Source organism: Neovison vison, chromosome 13 (genome assembly GCF_020171115.1).
Source record: "Neovison vison isolate M4711 chromosome 13, ASM_NN_V1, whole genome shotgun sequence".
Classification (NCBI taxonomy): domain Eukaryota; kingdom Metazoa; phylum Chordata; class Mammalia; order Carnivora; family Mustelidae; genus Neogale; species Neogale vison.
Genome location: NC_058103.1, coordinates 56,406,925 through 56,416,170, shown reverse-complemented (window position 1 = coordinate 56,416,170; position 9,246 = coordinate 56,406,925). Strand labels below are relative to the sequence as shown.

The window sequence follows — 9,246 nt, the reverse complement described above, 5'->3', positions numbered from 1 at the left end:
ATATCAGAATGTGTCACTTTTGTGTTAAATTTCTACATGTCATATGAAGCTATAATTTTCAGAAAATGATGCTGGATGGAGATTCACATTAGTGTAGTGATTTTTACTTCAACACTAAAATTCAGTTTCCAGGAGGGAATGAAAGTTTCTTTTTTCTTTACGTTTTTATCCTTTTCTATTCTTTTGTTTTCATTCCTTTTCCTTCCTTCCATCCATCTTTCTTTCTTTCTTTCTTTCTTTCTTTCTTTCTTTCTTTTTCTTTCTCTATTTGGGAGAGAGAGAGAAAGCAGGAGTAGGGAGAGGGGCAGAGTGGGAAGGAGAAGCAGACTCCCCGCTGAGCAAGGAGCCCTTTATGGGACTCAATCCTAGGTCCCTGGGATTATGATGAGCCGAAGGCAGACACTTAACCAAAGAAGCCATACAGGCACCCTGGGGATGAAATTCTCTTACAAGATTTTGGGTTTGAAGGTAGATAATTTTTTTTAAAAACTCACTTTTATATAGTGAGGGGTTTTTTTTTTTTTTCATTTTTTATTTTTCATTATTTATTTATTTGTTAAAAGATTTTATTCATTTACTTGACAAAGAGAGATCACAAGTAGGCAGAGAGGCAGGGGGAGAGAGAGAGAGGGAAGCAGGCTCCCCGTTGAGCAGAGAGTCCGATGCGGGGCTCGATCCCGGGACCCTGAGATCAGGGCTGAGCTGAAGGCAGAGGCTTTAACCCACTGAGCCACCCAGGCGCCCCTATAGTGAGTTTTTTTGTTTTTTTTTTAACCCATGCATAGTTTTAATCATCTAACTCATTATTACTTGTTTAAAAAGACAACGTGTTAATTATGATTGTGTCAGAATGCCAGTTTTGCATATATACTTCAAAAGCATTTCAGTATTTTATAGCCAAAAGTGTTTATTTCTAATTTACAAGATTAATGTTTTGCAGTCAGGATATGGGAATGACACAATGAGATGACTGCAGCGGGAGATTTATAGTGAAGCCTGGCAAATAGAACAACAGGCAGAATCCGCATGCTGGTTGTTTTGTTGGTACTGTAGAACCAGATCATAATCATTATAATTAAGTTAGAAGAAATGTCCTAGTTCACATCAAAATGGAGGATAAAGGGTATTTATCCTTAGCCACAACTGGAATCTGAATTCATACTCACTCTGTTAACCTGCAATAGCAGCATGAATGGAATAGATTGCCTTGTACATAAATATTTTTCATAGATTATTTCCCCTTTTCCCAGTTGTATCCTTTTTCTTTATTATGATTTATTCAATATTAGATATCATAAACTGCTAATAAAAATTCAAATGTTCTTACAGACCTGCTTTTTTTTTTAATTTCAGCTTAACTAGGGCTTTAAAAGAGTGTCATATATATTGTCTTTTATCACTTAAGATAATTTCATAATCTGTAAACTCATTTTTTAATATTAAGATATATATAATATCCATTCAGTGTTTTCTTTGGTCTAAGAATGACAATTTTAGAAGCAGCAAAGTTAGGATTGAGAGCCTGATTCAAGGATGCTTAAGACACGTAAATACCCTCTTGCCTCTTTTTAGAGAACTTACCTTTTCTGCAGCTGAGAACTTCCGTGTAAGTGGCGTCGGTGGCCAGCTGTGTGGCTGGCTTTCAGAGACCATTGTCAACATTTTGCCAGTTGACCAAAAACAACGTTTTGATTAAATTCCCTTCTTCTGGATAAAACACTGTCTCCAGAAGGCACCTGCTAAAATGAGAAATGAATTATTTGAGAAGAGGACTATTCTGAACAAAATAGAGATGTGGTTAAACGGATGCGTATCACCTCAGAGAAAGCTCGCATACTTAGATAAGGACAAGAAGGTACTAAAAATGAGGTTTTTGTCTGAGGAATTTACCAGGCACTGTAAGCACAAAATGAAGTTTTGAGGAATAGAATGGTCATATTTGAAACATATGGAAAGGAAAGGAATTTTTTTATCTGTGTTCTGAGGGATTTTCTACTAAGTCACACCCTCTCTCTTCTCTTTTCCGGATGACAGTATGGTTCCGTAGGTCAGTAAAATTTAGCATGGAGTCCTGGGTCTAAAAGCACAAAGCCCTGAACTGCAGGTAGAAATGGGGAGAAGGTAACTTCCTTTGTGTACCTTCTGAAGCACGAGATAGTTTTCACTTTTAATGCCCTCTGGACACGAATTATTAGTTAATAGTATAATGCCAGGAAGATAACCATTAAAAATAACAATGTGCTTGCTTTTACCATTATTTAAAAAATACTGTTGAGGCGTGCCTGGATCATTCAGTTGGTTAGCCCTCTGCCTTCAGCTCCAGTTATGATCCGCAGGTCCTGGGATCTGGTCCTGGGATCCAGTTCTGCTTCAGGCTCCCTGCTCAGTGAGGGGGGGTCTGCTTCTCCTGCTTCTCCATCTCCCTGTGCTCCTCCACCCAGCTTGTGTTCTCTTTCTCTCAAAAAAAAAAAAAAATACTGTTTAGATACAAGCCAATAAATTATATAGTTTATATAAACCAATAAAAGAAAAACAAAAGTTTTAACATTATTTTTGTATGTTACCAATGTACTATATGACTTGAATAATTAAAAATAATTATTATTGTTGTAGAGAATGTCTGTGGTCCTTGAAAATATATAAGTACATTTTGAGATATATAAATTCAAATCAGAGTTTTAACTCTCCAAATATTCCAGTTATTTCCATAAAAAGTTATTATGTTGATATTTATTATTAAGCCATTCTTTATTTGATCATATGGAAATTTAAGTGAGAAAATGACACTGATCTTGAATTGTATGAAATTATTAAATAGTATTGCTTACATAACTCAAAGCATAATCAGAATGAATTTGGTCATATTCCCTCACAACACCATCTTCAGAGGACAGAATTTGTTTTTGGTAGTTCTATTAACGAAAATAAAAACAAATTCAGAAAAATGTCATACCCTTACATTGAATGATTATATTTTCACTTTATTCAATGATAAAATCATAAGTTTTTAAATTATGACATAATGCTTTGTTGAAATTATATTGGCTTTAAACATGCTTTTTTTTCAGTATTGACTGCTATCATTCCAAAGTTAAGAGAGATTACAAAAGAAATAGAAAATATAAATACAGATATTCAACCAGAATATTATCATTATTTTTGTTCTCTCAAAAGTAGAATGCAATGATAGCTTGTTTTCAAAATGGATGGTTTGAAACAAATCTGTAGTATTTCCCTAAACAATTCAAAATAAAATAAGTGTCCTTTAATGAGTAACTCTGACAATAGTAATAGTGTGTGTTTTTTTCTTTTTTTTTAAAACTATGAATGTTTACTAAGATAAGAGAGGGGGCACCTGGGTGGCTCAGTTGGTTAAGTGTCTGCCTTTGGCTCAGGTCATGATCCCGGGGTCCTGGGAACAAGTTCTTTGTCAGGCTCCCTGCTCAGTAGGGAGTCTGCTTCTCCCTCTGCCTCTGCCTTTCCCTCTCCCTGTGTTCGTGGTCTCTCTCCCCATCTCTCTCAAATAAATAAATAAAATCTTCCAAAAAAAAGAGACAGGTTTTGGGGCGCTTGGGTGGCTCAGTGGGTTAAGCCGCTGCCTTCGGCTCAGGTCATGATCTCAGGGTACTAGGATTGAGCCCCGCATCGGGCTGTCTGCTCAGCAGGGAGCCTGCTTCCCTCTCTCTCTGCCTGCCTCTCTGCCTACTTGTGATCTCTCTCTCTGTCAAATGAATAAATAAAATCTAAAAAAAAAAAAAAAAAAAAAGACAGGTTTTGCTAATAGTATGAAGACAAAATTAAAAAAATCATATTTTAATGCTGTGTATTTAGTGAGCATCTATTTTACACCAGGTTATCTTTACTTGTCTATCTCAAGAGCATACCTGGAAATGTCTCCTCTCAACTTCCGTTTCTCTTTCTGTCTCTGTCTCTATGCCTTTGTCTATCTTTTGTTCCTTTGTTCCCTTTTCTCTTTGCAATATTAATATGTAGGGAAATGATATGAGAAGATATGTAGCAATTTGTTTCACAGGTAATCTTTTAGCTATTATAAAATGGGGTAAATATTTTATAAATTTTTATCTGCTACTAGAATATTAGTATGTATTTACATCTGTGAAACTACTACCATGTGTGTTTGATCACTCATTCATCCACTAGATTTTTTTTTTTTTAACCTATACGTTGTCTTACACGGAAAGTGATCTCATATGGTGCATCATGTTAGTGCTATTTTATTTTATTTTATTTTTTTTTAAAGATTTTATTTACTTATTTGACACAGAGAGAGAGATCCCAAGTAGGCAGAGAGGCAGGCAGAGAGAGAGGGGGAAGCAGGCTCCCTGCTGAGCAGAGAGCCCGATGTGGGGCTTGATCCCAGGACCCTGGAATCATGACCTGAGCCGAAGGCAGAGACTTTAACCCACTGAGCCACCCAGGTACCCCACTATTTTATTTTTTTAATAATGAACCTAAGCATCTTAGTGCCTGAGTCAATTAAATCTCCATAATAAGGAAAGATCTTAATTGACTGACTGCCTGTCTTCTGATTCCCTCCTCCTCTTCCTGGATAGCAGATGGACTAATTACAGTCTGTGAATTTACTTTTTTCATCTTCTTTTCTTAGAATTTACCTAAGCAGAATTGCATTGATTGAAATGTTTTACTTTGTATACCATTTTGTATTCTGTGACATATGATAGGTAGATAGATAGATACATGTAGATATACATACATCTAGCCTATATATATAGCCTATTATATAGCCTATAAATATACATATATAAATATATACAGGTTATATATAATTCATTCATTCATTTATACTTCCTTTTATGATCACAATCCTACCAGACTTTTAGATTATCTTTAATTGCCAAAAGTCTGTGAAACTCCCAATTTACTCAATCCCAAAGATCCCCCTTTTATTTTATAACATTAATGATGATAATAATAAATAGAATATTTAATGTTAATACCTGATATTTACGGAGGTCTTATTAATTGCAGTCACTGTCCTGTGTGTTTCATATGTAAAACTGCACTTATTTCTCAAACTTTATGAGGTAATTGCTATTGATGTGCCAATTTCACAGAAGGGAAAATAAAGTCACAAGAAAGTTCATTAATCTGTTCGGGGTGACAGCTAATAGTGATAGCATTAGAATTCTAAACCCAGGCAGTCTAGCAACCAATAGTCCTTACTTGTTCTTATGCATTTACATTACTTATATCATTTTGGCTCACATCATGATATTTTTGTGTAGGCTCTCTATTACACAGTATTTTTACTAAATATTTACTGAATAGTAATCTTGCACAAGGAATTGTTGTATGCTGAGAATACAGCACTGAGAAAGATAGAAATGCTAAATGGGAGGAGAGAGAATTTAAGAAATTAAACATTAAATAAACAAAGTGATTTAAAATACTGATAACTGTTACAAATACAAAAATATTTTGTGTTGTAGAAGATGACTGAAGGGGCCAAATTAGATTAAATGGTCATGGAAGTCCTCTCTAAACAGAAAGCATTTGAGGAGAGATGAGCCCAGGCTGGAAGAAGTTGCCAGGAAAGCAAATATCAGAGGTCAGGATGTTCACATGCAGAGTGAACAGCAGATTTAAAGGACGTTTAAAAATGAAAGGACTTTGATGTGGGAAAAGCAAAAATGAGGGGGTGATGTTAAGAAATTAATTCTAAGAGAGGGGTGCCTTATTCGTTCAGAAGATGGAGATTGGTTTTTATTTTAAATGCATGAAGTCATTGACAAGACGAAGACAGAGAAGTGACATAATCCAACTTGCATGCCCCCCTCCCCACCCTCTTTTTTGAGAACACTCTCTCTGCTGTGTGGGCAGTGGACTATAGGGAAGCAGTGGAACCCAGTAAAAAGCTATTGTAGGTTTTTATGTGTGAGTGATGTTAATACAGAAATGGATAAATAGAGAAATGGATGCATGTAGTTTGGAGGTGAACAAATAAGAGTTAATATAGTCTCTTAAGGGTAGAAACAGTTACTCATTCTTATATATCCAAGAGTGTTCTGAATGTAGTAGGCTTTCTTTCACATTTCGATATGTTGAATGCACTTAAATGGCAGTTGCAGGATCTGAACTATTTTAAAGTTCTATTTTATTCCTAAAATATAGCAGTTTTTATTTTTAAAATTTATTTATTATTTATTTATTTTTTTAGAAAGATTTCACTTATTTATTGACAGAGAGAGAGAGATAGCAAGTAGGCAACAAGGTAGGCAGAGAAAAAGGGGAAACAGGTTCCCTGCTGAGCAGAGAGCCCGATGCAGGGCTCAATCTCAGGACCCATAACAGCAGTTTTAGAGTTAGAACATTGACGTTTATATGATGAAAGACTTATTTTTGAAAATCTTCCTAAAAAGTGAAATAACTCTTGTCTGCTTTTTCTTTATTGGCTAAAAGGAAAATTTATAACACTAAATCTATATATTATAAAGAAAAAATATCTCAAATCTATAATCTAAGTTCTCACCTCAAGAAAGTAGGGAAAAAAGAATAAGACGATGATAAATGGCAAAAATCAACTAAATGAAAAAAATAGGAAAAGTGAAAAAAAAATAGGAAAAGTGAAAAAAATGGGTAAACAAACATGGTTCTTTAAAGGTATCAATAAAATCAATAGATAGAGTAGATAGGTGATAATGAATGATTTACGATAGGGATTTTGCACTTTAAATAATAGTCTCCATTATTGTAAACTGAACCTACTTAAAACACAGACATTTTTATTTTTTTTTATTTTTGAAGATTTTATTCATTTATTTGAGAGAGATAGAAGGGGAGGGAACATGAGTGGGATACGGGGCAGAGGGTGAAGCAATTCCCCATCAAGCAGGGAGCCCTCTGTGGGGCTCAATTCTGAGATGCCAGGATCATGACCTGAGCTGAAGGCAGACATTCAACTGACTGAGCCACCCAGGTGCCCCACATAGACACTTTTAAGTAGTTCTGTTTACTACTGTTTTAAGGATTCAGGCTAATGCAAATCTCAGGACTATGTTTATATGGTCTCTTTAAGTGAAGCCTATTAAAATGTGTGAATTAGCATAATTAGCATAATGCTTTCAAGTTCCATCCATGATATCTTATTTATTATTTTTTAAAATATATTTTTTATTTTTTTACCCATGATATCTTCAATGACAAGATTTCTTTCTGTGTTATAGCTGAATAATATTCATATATATGTGTATATATGTATATCTGTCCACCTACCTATATATATATATATGTATGTGTATATATATATATATCACTTTTTTTTCTTAAGATTTTATTTATTTGACAGAGAGAGATCATAAGTAGGCAGAGAGGCAGGCAGAGAGAGCGGGGGAAGCAGGCTCCCTGCTGAGCAGAGAGCCCCATGTGGGGCTCCATCCCAGGACTATGGGATCATGACCTGGGCCAAAAGCAGAGGCTTTAACCCACTGAGCCACCCAGGCACCCCTATATATCACTTTTTTATCCTTCCATCCATCATTTATGTTGTGGACATTTAGGTTGTGTCCTGCCTTGGATATTGTAAATAATGAATAGGAGAATATACTTATCTTTTTGAATTAATGTCTTTTTTTTTTTAAGATTTTATTTATTTATTTATTTGACAGACAGAGATCACAAGTAGGCAGAGAGGCAGGCAGAGAGAGAGGGGGAAGCAGGCTCCCCACTGAGCAGAGAGCCCGATGTGGGGCTCCATCCCAGGACTCTGAGATCAAGACCTGAGCTGAAGGCAGAGGCTTAAACCCACCTGAGCCACCCAGGCCCCCCTTGAATTAATGTTTTTGTTTTCTTTGGATAGATGCCCAGTATAGAATTACTGGATCATATGGAGTTATGGTTTTAATTTTTGGGGGGACTATCCATATTGTTTTCCATATTGGCTGCATCAATTTACATACCCACCAACTGTGCACAAGAGTTCCCTTTTCTCCACATCCTCGCCAAGTCTTATTTCTTATGTATTGACTGTCTCTTGCCATTCTTAGAGGTGTGAGGTGATATTTCATTGTGTTTTTGATTTGCCATTCCCTGATGATTAGTGATACTGAGTACCTTTTCATATACCTGTTGTCCATCTGTATGTCTTCTTTGGAAAAATGTCTATTCAGATCCTCTTCCCATTGCTTAATCATGTTGTTTGTTTGGTTTTTGTTATTGAGTTGTATGAGTTCTTTATCTATTTTGGATATTAATCCCTTACCAGATATATAATTTTCTTCCATTCAATAGGTTGCCTTTTCATTTTGTTAAGGTTTCCTTTGGTTTGCAGAAGATTTTAGTTTGATGTAGTCCCACTTGTTTATTTGCTTTTGTTATCTTTGCTTTTGGTGTCAAATCCAAAATCTCATTGCAAAGACTGATGGCGAGGAGCTTACTGCTTATGTTTTCTTCTAGCATTTTTATGGTTTCAGGCCAAATTTATTTTTTTAGATTGCATTAACATGGTTGGTTTTTTGTTTTAATTCCTTTTCTTTTCCTTTTACTTGCACCATCTTCTTCCCCTAAAGGGATATTTAGAAAACTTTTTTGTTGTTCTCCCTTTCCTACTAGACTATAAGCTTAATGAAGGCAGGAAACCTGTGACTCTTGATTATCAGGGTATCTCCAGGCATAGGCACTTAACTGAAGTGTGAAATAGATGTTTGCTAAAGCTAAAAGCTACAAAAACATTGTCTCTTTTGACGTAGTCATATGCTTGCCAATTATGTTACACATTTTGTCCTTCACTCACTTCTTTGTATTTATTTATTTTTAAAATTTTTATATTTAAAATTATATCTAACAAGTTAGATCTTTTTTTAAAAATCAATTTTCAAAGCTTTGCGCAGTGGCAGTATCGTAGCCAATGAGGTTTATCTGAGGCGCGATTATTGCTAATTGAAATATCAATTTTAAAGTACAATATTTTTATTTTGGATTTTATTTCCAATTCTTTCTTATTATTTAGGAAGCAAACACACTTTTAGCCAATATTTGGAGAGATTTATTTAACTGCTTTAGGCAGTATCCTTCCCACAAGTGGCTTAAAACAATGCATCTAGTTTGTCTTTGTGTTATGGTGGTATGGGGTGGGTGGTTGTGTAACATTAAATGTTTGTGTGTGTGTGTGTGTGTGTGTGTGTGTGTGTATAGTCCATGCAGCAACAAGATGTATAACTTTTCCATGTTGGTGCTGAGACAAATGAAGTAATCCCCCACCAGTGAGTT

At 35.2% G+C, this 9,246-nt stretch overlaps 1 non-coding gene across 1 annotated transcript; it reads left to right on the top strand.

Annotated features, from left to right (window-relative positions):
• Positions 1-8,855: 8,855 nt before the first annotated feature.
• Positions 8,856-8,990, top strand: LOC122894801. The gene has a single exon (XR_006381849.1). It is a non-coding gene; the product is annotated as a U4 spliceosomal RNA (small nuclear RNA).
• The last annotated feature ends 256 nt before the right edge of the window (positions 8,991-9,246 follow it).